General features: G+C 44.9%; 1 protein-coding gene across 6 annotated transcripts in view; it reads right to left on the reverse strand.

The window, feature by feature from the left end:
* Window positions 1–12,556, reverse strand: part of PAG1 (phosphoprotein membrane anchor with glycosphingolipid microdomains 1) — a 113,157-nt gene extending 100,601 nt beyond the window's left edge. For 3 of the 6 annotated variants that reach the window (XM_021281602.2, XM_065053871.1, XM_021281605.2), the window contains exon 1: window positions 12,270–12,555. The gene's annotated coding sequence lies outside the window, so the exon portion shown is untranslated. Of the gene's footprint in view, window positions 1–11,393; window positions 11,537–12,269 lie in introns of all 6 variants that reach the window. The other 3 variants (XM_065053873.1, XM_021281616.2, XM_065053872.1) reach the window with 2 other exon arrangements.
* Between the last annotated feature and the right edge of the window lie 3,752 nt (window positions 12,557–16,308).

Here is a 16,308-nt window from a genome sequence, read left to right on the forward strand (position 1 = left end):
CCCAGGGAGCATGTAAGAGATTTTCAGTTTTAAAAACTGAAGGTCAAAAAGTGAGAGTGAACTGAGAAGCAAACATAAAGTACCAAGAATATGTTGCTATCCTTTTTTTCGGTGAGAATGGAGAATCTTTTTCAAATTTTTAAAGAATAAACTAGAGAACTGTTCTTTCAGAACAGGCTCTCTAGAAAACAGACTGTCTGCAAAGAGGGTTGCACAGAGGTGGTCCTACCATCCATCCAGCACAAGCTGCTCAACAGCATAGTTGGTGCTAACACAGAATCACAGAAGGGCTGAAGTTGTAAGGGACTTCTGGAGGTCATCTTGTCCAACCCCTGCTCAAGCAGGGACACCGGGAGCAGGCTACCCAGGACCATGTCTGGATGGCTTTTGAATATGTCCAAGGATACAACCTCCCTGCCAGTGCTCAGTCACCCTCACAGTGAAAAAGTGTTTCCCCATGTTCAGAGAGAACCTCTGATGTTTCAGTTTTCAGTCATTGCTTCTTGTTCCATCACTGGGCACCACTGGAAAGAGCCTGGCTCTGTCTTTTTTGTGCCTTCCCTTCAGGTATTTTTTTTTGAGATGACCCCTGAGGCTTCTCCAGGCTGAACAGTCCCAGCTTTCTCAGCCTCTCCTCTTACAAGAGATGCTCCAGTCCCTTGATCCTCTTCATAGCCCTCTATGGGACTCTTTCCAGTATGTCCATGTCTCTCCTGTACTGGGGAACCCAGAACTGGACCCTGCATGCCAGGTGTGGCCTCACCACTACTGAATAAAGGAGGAGGATCACCACCCTCCACCTGCTAGCAATGCTGTGTCTAATCCAGCCCAGGACACCGTTCACCACCTCTGCCTCAACGGCACATTGCTGGCTCAATTTCATCTTCGTGACCACCAGGACTGCCAGGTCCATTTCTGCCAAGCTGCTTTCCAGCCAGTCAGCCCCAGCACACAGTGGCGCCTGTGGTTTTCCTCCCCAGGGGCAGGACTCCACATTTCTCCTTGCTCCTGGTACCAGCTGCTCACAAATTCAAATTTTGGATGTGGGATAACTCCTAGCTGCCCTCCGTATCAGAGCCAACAGTGACAGCCCCTGGACACAGTGCTGATCAGCTGGGCCAGACACAGGTACAGCTGCCCCACCAGAAGCCAGGTTCCTGTCAGCATGCAAACGTCCCATGGCCCTCAGTCCTACACTGGCCACATCCTCCTGCAAGCTCCACTTTACAATCTGCCCTGTATCAGCATCCCCTAATTTAAACCTATGTAGGCACCAAATTGCCAGACTATGCTTTTGGAAGTTAACCCTTTTCAGCTTCAAACACCCATCACTGCCAGGGCTGAGAGATGAGAATCCACTGGAGAGGACCATGCACAAGAGTGAGAAAAAGGCAAGTTTAAGTTTGCAGTGCGTGCCTTCAGCCAGAAAACTCCTCTACCGTGAAACTGAAACACCAGTTGCAGGAAGAGAAAGCAGCACTGACTTCTCCCAGCCACCAAAACCTCGCTCTTCAGCTTCAGCATAAGCCTGGCTTAATAGCACTAATTGTTTTGCAAGAACTTGCATAAAATCAGGCTGATACAGACACACACCACAGGTACTGGAGTGTTAATAAAACCAAGTAGCTAGTTGTTTAGAGAGTATAAATCTCTCAGCTCTGGTCATTTACCTACAGCAATCTTTACGCTTATTTTTTTTTTTAGTTCAATCTTTCTAAAGCGCCAGCTGCTGATGAACTGCAGGGAGTGTGATTTTTATTAAGTGATGAACACTAACATTTCAGAGTTACACCTCAGAAAACTGATTGCTATCTACTGACAGATAGCTTAAGCACAGAAAATCCTGAGGGTTTTTTGGCCAGACTCAAGTGAAATTAAGCCTTTTCCCTTTAAAATTGTTTTTTAAGCATCTGTGTAATTAATTATACAAGCTAATACTTAATAAAGTACTACCACTCTGTGGAGCAGGGCACACATCGTGGCGGGTGGAACACAGAAACTGCAAAGTCTTGGAAATTCTCCTTCCCAGGGAATCACAGCACTACAACATATAATTTCTGCCTAGTTCAGAAAACCAAGTGAAAGGAAGTTTTCTTGGTTGTTGCATTTCCTGAACAACATATTAATTATTGCTGATTAAAACTGACAACTCGTGCTAGTTTTATCACTCTCCAAGAACTAGTATTTCAGTAACTCCCTCAGCTGGGAGAGGCAAAGCAGTGACAAAAATCAATCAAGGGTTTCCAGGTTCCCAGACTGCTGACCATCAGGTCCAAACCCCCAGGGTTTGGGTGCCCTGGGGCAGCTACAACCAGCTCCTCAGGCCACCTCGCTTCTGCACTGAGCCTTGTCCCATGGTGCTGGGTGGCTCCACGGTCCACAGATGTGGACAAACCTCCAGGTTGTGGGTCTCTAGAAAACCCCCAAGAGAAGACTCCCACTGCTCCATGATCTAGCACCTGCCCTATTCTGCCAACATCTCTGCAGGTGCTGGAAAGCAGGAAATGGCCAGGCAGGTCCCTCAAGACCACCCCAGGGGAATTTGGTGGCCCCATTACATTTTCTCAGACCAGGCTTCTCTTCCCGGCCCAGTTACAGGTGTGGATGTGACTGTTGGGAACCCACCACACCATGCTGTTTGTGCACACCGTGCCTGAGTGCTGAATAAATGCGAAACACACAAACACTGAGTTATTTGCTATCTGCCTGCTTTGGCAAGTAAATAATTTAGCTAATTTCCTCATAATAATGACTTCCCATTTTGGTGGGATATCAGTCTTCTGCTTCTGGGCTACTTTGCTTTCTCCAGTACTTCTCTAGGGCTGTTTTAAGCAAACCTGATGAGGAGGATGATAAAAGAAATCACCTGGAAAATCACCAGCATCCACCAATTCATCATAACGGGTCAGACTCCACATTGTAACACACCAGACCCAGACATAACTTCTTTCCCTATCATCTACCCGACTGTTAACACCAATCAACTCCTGGCATATGTGCTTTCCAGAAATGAGATGGACTTGTTAGGCAAAATTAAAGATGAAGCCACAGGGGCTCAGGGCTCACTCACACAAACTAAAAACCACAATTCATACTGAAATGTAAATCAAGAGTATGAAATCAAAACTTGTGTTAAGAATGGAAAAGAAAAAAAGATTAATTCTTGCTTTCACTTCAGTAAATATAATTGACTGGAACGACAATTTAAGAGATTTGACAGATTGTCCACCAAGATATCCTGCAAAACTGAACAGTTGTACCATACATCTACATAATCAGCATAAAAACATTTTCAAGTACAGTAGCAAATTTCATGTGCTAAATCGCCAGGAATATTTTTTCCCAAATTCAGCTACACTGGCAACACTAGGTGACCAAATGTATGCACTCCATTTGACTACCAAGGACATTGCTAGGAAAAGAGATAAAACTAAAAGGAAAGAAAAATAATGCAAAAAAAAAATCATACTGCATTAACAGATAATACTTGAAGCACAGATTCATTATAGGTGGTCTATATGTAACTGCTTACCCCAGGTCCACATGCATTATGTCACATGCTACTATTCCCTTGAGTGATAAATTAATCCACACAGAAAAGCTCTGTGACAAGTCACATCACAAGAGTCACGAAATGGAGGTCACTGTGCCAGTTAGCAAACGACACGTTAAAAAGGTGGGGAAAAAGGCAGAAAATGCTCTTTATACTTTCCCCTTCACTATGAATGTGAGGGATTTATTTCACTAATCCATGGCTGGCAGCATCAGGTCTACTTGGAGCTGCAACGTTGGAGAGAAATATCCAATTTTCAAATCCCCTCCAGCTACATAAAGGTAAGAAAGGAGCGCTTCTGCCCTCACTGAGCTGCTATTGCACCGCCGTCTGCGTTAGGTCAACACCATTTTCTGAAAAGGCTAAATTAGAGGAAGGCACACGTCACAAACGGCTTTCCCCTGTAACTAGGACAGCCAATTAAGATGGCCAAGATAGTGCCAAAACACACCTTTTTACGGCGTGTTCATTTGTAGTTTATTCTGCGTGCCCCATTACAATGTTATATCGCTACATTAAGAGTGTGAGGGGGAGGAGTTGCACAAGAGACTTTGCCTATCTAAATCTGAGCTTATTCAGACCATTTAAGCATTAGGTCACAATTTACCCTTTTGGGGGAAAAAAAAATCAGTGTCCTTTCTTACAAAGTATACTAGAAATGACACAATATTTGACAGTACCTCAAAGTGCAAGACAGAACACACATACCTAATTTGGCCTTTTTATATTTTCTTCTTCTTTTTCCTTAGGCAAGCAAATCTATAAAGCTTCTCATCTAGTGTGTTAGATTAATAAATGATGAAGCTACAAACAAGAGAGCCCCAACCTTCCATGATGTGTGCTCAATTATTTTGCATTTAACAAGAGTAAAGGAAAATGAAATTAATTTGATCTCTGTAATTGCCAAACTAAATGACACAATCTTACCTATTATAAAAGATCAAAACAATATGTTTACATTTACCAAATCATTGTAAAAGGTGTAATTTTTACTCTGAATAGCTTTTTGTGATGTATTAGCTTCCACCCCTGGAAAGTACCTACCAAATACTGCAGCAGAGGTCTTGAAGATCTTGCTTTTCTCAATGACAAGGCTCTGGATCAGAGCTACTTTTAAGCTAAGCTCTACGACAGCATTTCAAAAGAAAACGAAATTATATTTTAGAATGTGCTTGGTGAATATTCCTCACTAAAGTAAGTCTGGAACAGCAAGCTGTCTTATTGTTTGCAGGCTTTCATAGTCTCAATGTTGGTCTATACGCTCTACTAGAGGGACAAGTAGCTATTACTTATTAAAAGAAGAAACTTCTGCAAGCAATGAAATTTGTTAGGATATCACCCTCAACATTGTCAGTAGCAAATTCTTTTGCAATATCTTCAGCAATTTCTTCCTGCATCTCCCTCACACTCCAGTCTCTTAAACCAATGTCCCTGATTGACAGCTGGTAGGAGAGCATGGTGTTGGCACCAGTGCTCCCCTGCACCCCTCACTCCCAAACCCACACCCATCGTCCGCTGCTCTTCCTAACTCCTGCTCCCATTGCACATCTGACCTTCCCACTAACTCTCCCCCACCATGGCAGAATCCCTAGAAGAGAACTTCAGGTCACCTGTCTCCATGAGGAAGCTCTTTGAAATCATCTCACTTGGGCATGAGTAGCAAGGGCTCTCAACAGCACCCCAGGTAAGGTGTCCCTGCAGCCCCATACAGTGGCAATAGACCTTCCACACATCTCTGAAAACAAACTGCCTGAGGCAACTGAAGATTTTCCTTTGCCATTTCTGTGCCACACCTCGGTGGTAGCTCACACCCATGTGGCAACAAGCATATCCAGGTCTTTCTCTCTTTCAGTCACTTCCAAATGACGAGTCTCTAATCCCTTTGGCTTCAGCTGCAAAATTCCCATTGACTGATAATGGATTTTCCACCGATGTAGAAACAGGCACTTCGACTACAGCACTATGAATTAACAGAGGAGAGCTCTGTTAATCCTTTATAAGCAAGCTTAATCTTTTGGTTTATAGAAGAAGGAGAGAAGGCCTCCTTTTCTCCAATATCAGGCAGAAAGTGACCATTATTTCAGAATTTTTTCCTCATTTTATTTGATCAAAACCAGTGGGTGTTTTTTTGAATGTACAAATCCAAACAACACACAGATGCACACTTCTGCCAGGTAAAGAAGGAAGAGTTTAAGCTATGAATCCTGAAGCTGAAAGCTGGGAACGGTGCTCTTGGACTTACAGTTACTGAATAGAAAGTGCTGTTGTCTGGAAACAGCAGACTGACAAAGACTTTACAGCATTCACCTTTCAATTAAAAAAGAGTAACATCTGAAACCTCACATTAAAATAGCTATAAGATTTGTTAGGGTTCTCTCTCAATGACGTGATTTGAACATTTCCTGTACATTAGCAATAGTTAGGGCTATTAAACTGCAAGCAAGTATTAGTGCCTTTACTGTTACAGAACTTGGCTAATAACTCTAAGGCAATCAAGTCATCAGAAAGATGAACTGATCTTATATCAAGACACTTTTTCCATTAAAATTAGATTTTGTTACATCAACTCAAATACAGTTTATTAAGTCAGTGGGTGGTAAAACAGCTTCTCTTTTTTGCAGGAAAGGAAATTCATCACTATGCTTCAATGTCTGGTAAACAGGAGCTCAATCACACAAACCCTTGCTCAAATGAGAAATCACTGCTCACAAAAACTTGGCCCATTGAAGTCAACAGTCTGAGCAAGGATAGTTAACCACAGTAAAACCTTGAAAGATCAAGCCCAAATATCACAGTTTTAATTGGTATTGCACATCAAACAGCCCTTAATTTTATGTCCCATCCTGCAGTGCACTAGATGCAAATTATTGTCATTGATTTAGTAATTCATCATAAGCACTGCTCCTGTGCTAGGATGAAAAGAAGCCTTAAATACAGCAGCTAAGTGGTTCCTTTGAAACACTGGAATGCCACATATCTCCATAGGACAATAAAATGTTTATCTTTTGTCATGCATTTCATTGCACTGTTTAGTTGGGTGACCTTTTTAAAAGGTCCAGTGGAGGCTGACACACACCTTCATTAAAGCAGCGTCTCCTCCTTCCCCCACGAGAACAATGAGCGTGGGAGGGAAGAGGTGAGCAATCCACGGAGTAATGAAGAGATTTTGTTTCAGAGGGTTATCAATTATTTATGAGTAAATCCCCAGATGAACACATCCAAAGCTGAACAGTTTTTAACACATTTCACTTCTGTACCCATGGCACAACACAACCAGACACTAGCTAAATTGGATGTCTGACTATTTGAGGTGTCAAATAGTGAGTTGAATCTGGACTTCAGTAAATCACTGTTGTGTCTTTTTAAGTACAACGGTCTGCTAGGTTTAAAGCTCTTCCACAGAATTCCTCCAATACGCAGAGAAAACACTCTTTATAGTATCTCCTGCTCATCAAGATTCCAGCAAAGAAAAAGCTCATACTGAAGAATTTCTGTAATTATGCTGACATAGTTGTCTAAATAGTCTAATATTCAAACTCTTAGAAGCATATCACCCAGCTTTGAATGGAATTTTATTCCACAATGGAATGAAATGGACCTGAACTTTTTCCATTAAGAAAAGACCAAGTTATGATCTTTATCTCCACAACAGGGTTTATATTTTTCAAAACAAAGCATTTGACTTCAAAGTAGAACTGTTTTACAACTGTGCTTTTTAAAAAGAAGATCCAAAGACTCTGTGATACAGTCTTTCTGTGATATAGGAAATACAAATATTACACATTGGTTTTCACCACAAAGCAAGGACAGTGAAACCAACCAGTTGTATTTGCTAAGCACGCTTTCCCCAAGCCGTTAATCTATTTACAAATGCTGTCATTGAAAACAGCCATCCTGCAAGTCTCAAAATGAACGCAGTGAACATCCAGATCTGCAGAACTCTTCTTTGAGCTCTTCCAACCAACAAGATGTTGCCGAAGTCAACGCCACCGCTACAGTCAGACTTCAATGACTGTGTCTACAGCAGCTGTCACGGTGGCCCTGAGGCCACCTTTAGCACGAAATTCAAGCACCCTGTGAACCCAGGAGCCCAGCTGAGGCCCGCGTCCTGCAGAGCAAGCCCGCGCCTGGCAAAGCAGTGGCAGGCCACACACATGTCCCCATGGTGGGTTGCCAGCCCTCCCACGCGTGGAGGAGCTCTCCGTGCAGCCTGGGCTCAGACACGGGGCACGGGGCCGGGCTGCGGCCAAGAGCGAGCAGACAGCAGCCAATGCAGGTTCCCCTGCCTCTCAAAGGCTCATCTGCAGGCTGCCTTCCAAAGGGATGAGTTCAGAGTGAAGTTCATAAAATCAAGTTTTTAAACCACACGTGGAACAAACACTTTCTGTCTTCTTCTTTTTTTTTTTTTTTTTTTTTTTTTTTTTTTTTTTTTTTTTTTTTTTTCCCCCCAGAAAGACCACAGGAGAAGAGCTGTTTAGATCAGCACTCTTCCCAGCACCTCCACAACTCTGGGAGCCGGCTCTGCTCCTACCCTCGCTTGGATAGACTAAACTGCTCCTGGACCAAAAAAAAAGAGCCACTTAGAAATCCATTTTAGATTTGTTTGCACTACTTTAGAGGGTTTGTTATGCGTTTGGATGAAAGGAGCCCATTAAGTACATCTATATTTACTTCATTACAGTGTGGCTCTTGAAGTTAGATGAAAAGATTTGCTCTGGCCAAGTTTGTTTATTCATCAACATCAGCTAAGATATGTTTTCAAAGGCTCATCCTCATTGCATTTACATGAAAGCATGCAGATTTTTTTTTTCCAAGGGCTGAATCAAATTCTGAGAGCTGGAAAAGGACAAAATAAACTTTTGTGAGAATTACAAAATCAAGGAGCAGCACAGGAAAACTTCCTACCATTTCCAGTTATTTATGAGGGGGGAAAAACCCCAGTCCTTCCCACCTAGAGTCATTCTTTCTTAACCTGTAGATTTATCACAGCCACAAACGGTAAGTAGATGATCAACCACCATGCCCCTGGCCTAGATACTGGTGGCTGGCATATTGCTTACCCAGGGACACCAAAAGTGAAGAGTTAACCTCACCTGAAACACAACAGTTTAAGCAAACATAGTTTCCCAAGTTTCCAATTTTTTTATCCACACTTCAACAAAAATAACTGCATTTCTTTCACAGGTGGTGTTGAAGAGCACTTACTACTGCTAGCAAAGCATTATGTAGAAATACAGCCCACCACCCACCAACCTTAGCAGTACAAGTCCTAGTTATCTCTGACGGGAATCCCAACATGACTTGGTACTCACATGCCTTCAATATCAAAATTTTATCCCCAAGTCATGTAAATATTTAAATGACATTTATGGACAGTATCTTTCCTCATGAGTTTACACTTTCCCACGGAAGACTTCCAGAGTGATTAACAATGCTGATCTTTATCCTTCACACTGACTATTCATTCATCCTTTCTAAAATGAATGCTGCTTCCATATGACCCAAGAGAGCTCTAACAAGGCAGTATTTATCTGCCCTAATCATCTACCACCACTGCTCTAATTAAAACTTCGCTATATCACATCCATGAATTGAAGGAACACCTCCTATCACTCATCATCTCCACCTGCCAGCACTGCCTACCCTGCCTGGCACATGCAGTTTTCAGGAGGTGAGGGGCCAAAGGGGAAGGTGAGCTGGACACAGCACATGCACCCATGATTGACCTATGGAGAAGCCACGGTCCGGCAATTCAGAGCATGAGGAATACCAGGACAGAGATGGGGGAACAGAAACCAAGGACATGTCACCTCCCTTCAGTAAATTTGCAGATGAGTCTTCAGGCTTTGGCTTCCCCATCTGCACAGCAACATCTTACAGGGCCTCCAAGAGCCCACATGAACGCAGTGATTTCAAAGTCTAGATTTTATTACCAGCACTGTTACACAAATGAGTGTGCACTGCCTGCCCTTTCCATGTTTTAATCGACATAAGCAGTATCTGACGACACAAATGTTTAGAAACACACTGTATTCCCAAGGAAGAAGCCATCCTGAACTTTTTCCCCTACCAGAACAAGTGTTTTGGCATCATTACACACAGCATAAGCCCTGCAACTGATAGTATCCTTGGGATGCAGGGATGGGCTGTGAGCAGCCAGGGCAGCCTTCCTGCAAGCTGTACAACCAGGGACCTCACCTAGCGCATCTTCCCTGCCGGCTCCATGCGGGGCCTGGGCCAGCACTTGCCACTCCTTCAGCAGACGCTCAAACTTGTGAGGGGCTCTCTTGGCCTCACCTTGACAAACCACAGGTGGGGGCAAGTATCAGCATGCTGTGTCCCCTCACCCCAACAGGTTGCAACACGCCTGCCCGCCCACCATTGCTCTGGGGCCAAGCTACCCTCACACCCCCCACCCGAAATTTGCCATGTTCTCAACACCTGGAAGCAGAGGCATCACTATAAGAGCCTGGGCAATGTTATTTGAATGATTTATTGTTTCAATTAAGTGTTAAACAATGTTTTCAAGCCTTCTTGGTCTATTAATCTTACTCTTTCATTATATTTTGCAGTTACAAATGATATGGTGTTGGAAGTACTTTGAAAAAGCTCCTCCATTCTCCATCCCCATCCTTACTGGAAGGAAAAAGACTGTCCTGTTCCAGCCATTGAACTCTACAGTACTTTACCATCAGCACCAATGAGCTGATAAACAGATTTAACCCCTTTGTGTGTCAATGAAGTCTGCACTGCCCCAGGAAAGAGTGTTCCTTAACTAAATGCCACTGCATAGCCACTAAAGAAAACTCAATTGCATTTCTTGTGAATTCCTCAGAACAGTGCTTATTACAATATATATTAGCTCTAGAATACTGAGCATTTCTTATTTAGAACTTGAAATCCAGCTGCCACTTTCTGATCAATATAACTTCAACAGTACAATAAATTTAGAGCTCAAGTTATCTAGTAGCAGTCATCTGTATACAATACATGATCAAAAGCCATATTCATGTTCAAGTGCCTGGCGGTGAGGCTTATTACACACGTGGTGCCTTAAAATGCAATGGATTACCTGTTTCTTTTCCTCATTAAATGACATTTCATAAAAGACAGTGAACAAAAGATAGGTGAGCTTGCTGTCATATCCCACAACCTTTACCCGCAGGAGCAATGTGTTGCCTTCAGATCAGCTTCTCAGCTGAAAGTTGCAGATCCTCATTGCTGACCTGAATATTGATTTTATGTTAATAAAACCCTGTGTTGAAATACTGGTTAAGGATAAAAATGCTCTTGCACTTCAGGTCTGCGAGATGTTGTGCATACTGTAGTCACAGTTTCTTTCAACGAGAGCAAAAGACACTCACCCCTTATAGGAGATGCTCCAAAGGCTGCAGAATTTGGCCACAGTTAAACAAGCTAACACCTGAATTACTAACTTTTCCAGTACAGGACAGCACTTTTGCTATAACGAATCTGCACACCTCACATATATGTAGATTTATCAAGGCAAAATTTTTAAAGATGTAAAATAAGAAACACTGGAATTTGAAATTTCTGCTTCGGTGTTCTCTAAGAGAAACAAATACCGTAACAGGGTACTTCCATTTACCTACTGGTTATCTTTAGTAGTGCTTGCTTCTGCAAATTCTCTTTAACAGACACTGCTCTGATCATCATTTAACTGCAACGCAGACAGACTTCAACTGGACTACAGAGGATTGGCTTCTGGTTTCACACAGTGCACTTATTTTTTTAAAGCTTAATTTAACAAAATAAGAACTCAGGATAAAAAGTTAGTTAGCTCGTAGGAAGGAGAAAATATTTTCTGCCAAAATTTTACCTTTGCTCTTTCTCTGTCTCTCTTTTTCTGCATTTGTTGCTTAATGGCTCAATATTACTTCAAAGGCCATTCCTTTTAAAAATGTAATCAACTCAAGTATTCAGCACCACAGATGATATATTACTCTCCTTAAAACCAAATCTCTGAGGGACAGATTAGAAAGAAAGGTTAAAGAGCTCTATCGTTCAAAGCATTACAGTTCAGACACCTATAAATCACTATGTTTGTTTATTTAGATAATTGGGTCCATTAGCGTGTGCAACATTCAAGCTGCACAACTTTCTGGTATGACCGTTTGCCAGTTTTTTTTCTTGTCCCTCTCAGAAGCACTAAGGGAAATGAACGCTCCAAGCAGCACACACGGCAAACGATGCGTTAGGACTAACTTGTGCTTGCAGCTCTCTTCGCAACGCTTTGAAAAGCAGCCCCTGCCCTCCCCGGGTGCTCCCTTCCTCTTAAAAGAGTTTCCAAGACCAAGAGCAGATGCCACAGTGAAACAAACTGGAGTCTGTCACCACGTAATGGGATTTCAATGAAAACAGAGTTAAGGGGCAGCAGCCGGAGGCACCGAGGACCCCGCCGCCGTGGAGCGGCACAATAACCCCGGCGGGGGCCAGATCCTGCCCGCTCGGGCCGTGCCCTGCACCTGTGACGGCTCCTGCCCAAATTACCCTGCCAAATAAACCAATGGCCGCCGCGCCCGCAGCGCAGACCGCGGCCGGACAGGGGCAGCCCTGCGGTGCCCGCCGCGCCCCCCAGCCCTGCGGCGGCCCCGCCACCAGCCTCCCGCAGCCGCGCAGCAACCCGCGCCCTCAGCGACAGTAACCTCCCTGCAACCCACAGACACAGTAACTTCGCGCACCGCCCCCAACTCACCGAGAAGCGCCGGCTCCGCGGAGAGACGCGCCCGAGGATGCTGCCTCCCGCGGAGCGCTGCCCGCAGGGGCCGGGCAGCAGCGCGGCGAGGGGAGGGAAGAGAGGCAGCAAGTTGCGGCGCGTCTCTCTCTCTTTCCCCTCCTCCTCTTCCTCCTCCCTTTCTCCCTCCTCCGCTCGGCAGGAGGGCCGAGGGGAGGAGGCGGAGAGGGTCGGAGCGCGGCCGCGGAGCGGGCGCGCAGCAGTGCGCATGTCCCCGCGCCCGCCGCCGGGAGGCGACCGCTGCGGCGGCGGCGCCGCGGGCGAGCAGCGCGGCAGTGCAACCCCGCCGCCCCCCCGCGCACCGCAGCGCGCCTTTGCGGAGGCTGCGCGGGGTACGGCTGCCGCCGCCGCATCATCTTACTCCGCGGAGGCGGAGCGGGCGGGGAGGGCACGGACATGGCAGCCGCCGCCGGGCTGCCCATCGTGCGGCGCTGGCGGCGGCCCCGGCGGAGGGGGCTCGGCCGCCCCCGAGCAGCGGGGCACGCAGGCGGCCCGCCGGCAGCGGGCGGAGGGCTGGGGTCGGCGGCCAGGGCTGCAGCAGTGGAGGCGCCACCGCTGGTTGCTGCCCATGGTTCTCCAGGCTGCTCGGCTGGAGGGTGCTCCGGTGGCCAGCCTGGAAAAGGAGGGAAAAAGGGTGAATCCCGGAGTCCTATTATTTTTTTCCCTCCGTTAAGTGAGCATGACTAATAAAGACAGGTATTATGACAAAAGGGGCCGAGGTCTTTTAAGTGAAAGAAATAACCGTGTTTTACATCACGTAGGGAAGTGCAAGGACTTTGAGAGAAAAGCACTGTGAGAGCAAAGGCAGGAAAGGCTGCAAAGGCAAAATGCCTAGCTTGGATCTCTGTGTATTTTTTAGGGAAATTGCACAATTGCTATAAGTTTCCACCCAGATGTAAGGACTGACCTAACACCCAGTGAGTTTCTTCCCGAGAACAAGTTTAAACCCCATGTTCCATTCTGCAGCACCACAGATATTGCAGATGTAGCTGGCTCAAGGTTTGAGCCGGAATCTGTATTAGATGCTTACCAAATAATAATTTGACTATGCAGGAAAAAAATGTTGGAGTTTTGTTTGTTTGTTTGCTTTTAAATAATGCAAATACAGCATTTCATCATCACCTAACCTTTGGCAAGATTACAGCTCAGTTTATTATCTCCATGCACATCCATCCAATGAATCCTCAGAGCTGATCCTTTCTTCACATCGTCTTTCAATATTGCCAGCTGTTGGGTTCCTCTGTTGATGTATTTGCTTTGTTTTTCTTTTGAGCCTTCTTTAAGCCTCTTCTCCAACAACTTCTGTCCTTGCTGGGCAGCATAGTCCATGTCTAGCAGAGTCCAGCCCATCTCAGTTTGTCCACATGGCCCCTGCAACAAAATGGATATTATTCTACCATGTAGCCTGCCAGCTCTTGTAATATCCAGCTGATGATTGCGGGTTTGCCAATCTGGTGCTGCTTTTCTTTGTGGCAAACATGCCTCTGTATTGGCACATTGTAGCGGACCTAATGATGTTTTTCTCAGACTTCATTCTCTGGTTTCCTTTGCCTGTCCTTGCAGAGAGTTCCCATCAAATCCCCCCATTAGTAACAAGCAGGCTTTGTGAAACCCCTCACATCTGCATCCCTATCCCTCATGGTGACTGCAATGAACTCAACTCTCTGAATGACTTTAACTGTTTCCCCTCCATTTGTGTTGGTTTCTTGACATTGTAGTCAACAAAGATTTGCACACATGGAGTACTTTTGTTCTATCTCTGTCCTCCCTCATTCTAGACCAGTGGTTCTCCAGCTCTGCTCAAGGATCACAGATGTCCTATAAAGTCCTAGTAAGGTATCACAGCCATTTTGTGTGTCTGTAATGTTTGCAGTAAGAAATCATATTCTGATTAGTAGGAAATTTTGGAGAGTAATGATAGTGTGTAGGTCCAAAAAGACTGGAAACCAATTTTCTAACAGCTACTCCCCTTCAGCTATATCTTTTGGCACAGTTTGATGTCATCAGCAACATGCAGTTTTCCTTGAGTCTTCACAAGGGATGCACACAGCATGCCAGTGCACTGAAATCCTTAGGAACTTACCATCTCTTTAAACCTACAGTAGACATTCCTAGTCCTCCAGATACTTAGTTTATTTGGATTTAATTAGTTGAAAAATCTAAATAAGCCAAATCAAACCCATATACTTGCTTTTGAACAAGAGCCACTACATGTAGTAGTGTAAAAAGGGTATTACCATAACAATTTACATTCTCATCTTAACCTATACTCCTGTCTGTTCAAATGTAAACAAAGCCAAAGACAGCTCCAAAAGAGAGGGGCGGCTCTCTTTTCTTTCTTCTCTCCCCACCTCCTCTCTCTCCTTTGCCCTCCAGCTCCAAATACCATTTGGTTTAATTTATCTTCTTCTGTATTTAGGAAGAAAACAATTATTATATGTTTCTTTTTTAAATCTAGACAAGTGGGGTTTGCTCATTAACTAACCTTTACTTGCAGCCCTATTCAGCACACAGGCAAAGATCAAGAAGGAAAGGAGAGATGTAGAGAATGAAGGAAAGGAGGCAGCCTGCAATCTCTTGACAAAAGGGAAAGATCAGCCATGGAATCAAAATGGAGGGGTAGGTGGGGAGTGTGAAGGCAATGGACAGCCAGCGGAGATGGAGGGAGAGGAACTGGGTAGGCAAGAGGCAAAGATGAAGTCTTTCAAAAGCTAGCAAAAAAACAAGCACTCTTAGCTATGATTAATTCTGCACTCCACGAGAGTGAAACTATTCCCTCCTGTCATTTCTGTGACAGGCTCTCCCAAAGGCCCCCATAGCTGCTAGAGCTCCATTATCTGAGGCATTGCGCTGATACATAAGTGATGTGGTCCCTGCCACAAGGGCCTTACAGTTTAGCACGAGCCAAAATGCAACAAAGGATTGGAAAGAATAGCATGAGGGCCCAGGAGAGGAAGGACAGCTGAAACCTTGCAAGCCTATGTTATGCAACATCATGGTTATAATCATATGTAAATAACATAAGAATAATGTACATGCATAATAGCAACCCAGCCTCCATCTCAGGCACTTCCATTTTCCATTGCTTTTTTTTTTTCCTTTTTTTTTCCTTTTTTTTTTTCCCTCTTTAAGAAGCAGGAGGAATCCAGCACCTGTTTTAACCTTTTGTCCAAATGTCTGTAGTTGGTAGTCACTAGCAGTGCTGTGCAGCAGGCTAACACCATGATAGCTGAAGCAAAAGGCATATGAGCTGCTGGAAGTGGCGTCCCTTGACTTGTAACGTTCTGGGAGAGCAGCAGCAAGGCGCAGCTGGACAGGCACAACCTTTGCTCTAACCTGGGCTGGAATAGCCTGACTCCATCCCTTGTTTGGCCCCTGCGCTGCGCCGTCATACTGGTGCAACTCTTTGTGAGTGAACTGGATAAAGAGGTTATTTTTCAGCTGGATCAGTTCCCAGCCCAGCTCTGAGTGAAGGCACACCAGTACCCCAGCCACCCAGCTGGGCAGGGTGGGAAGGAGCATCAGGGGCAAGCAGGGAGGCAGTGGAGCTTGTAGGAGCTGCTGAAGGTGTAACGCTCCAGATGCACAGCACTGGCCTCAGCTGTGCCTGTGCAAAGCAGGTGGTTTCACTAAACTGCATTTTCAGATGTCTAGAATGGGTTTAGGTGCTCAAATTCAGACACCTGAGGTCTCAGTTTTGTAGGATGGTATGCACTAAGCCAGCAGTCCACCTCCACCAAAAATGAGGAGGTCCTCTTCCCAGCTGTGCAGTCCCATTATTTGTCTTTTATGAGCTATGCTAGCTGTGAATAAATGAAACCCTTCACTTACCAGTGCTGTTCACTAACCAGCCAGAAACATGACCCAGAAACAGCTGCCTAGTTTTCTGCTGGGTCAGTGAGTTAAAACAGCTCACAGGCAAGTCAAATAAGGTCCAGAACCACCACAAGTGAGGAGGCAGGGTCTTTGCCTGGGAAGGGGTCTGGGTTAGAGAAGAAAG

This window comes from Columba livia, chromosome 2 (genome assembly GCF_036013475.1).
Source record: "Columba livia isolate bColLiv1 breed racing homer chromosome 2, bColLiv1.pat.W.v2, whole genome shotgun sequence".
NCBI classification, from domain to species: domain Eukaryota; kingdom Metazoa; phylum Chordata; class Aves; order Columbiformes; family Columbidae; genus Columba; species Columba livia.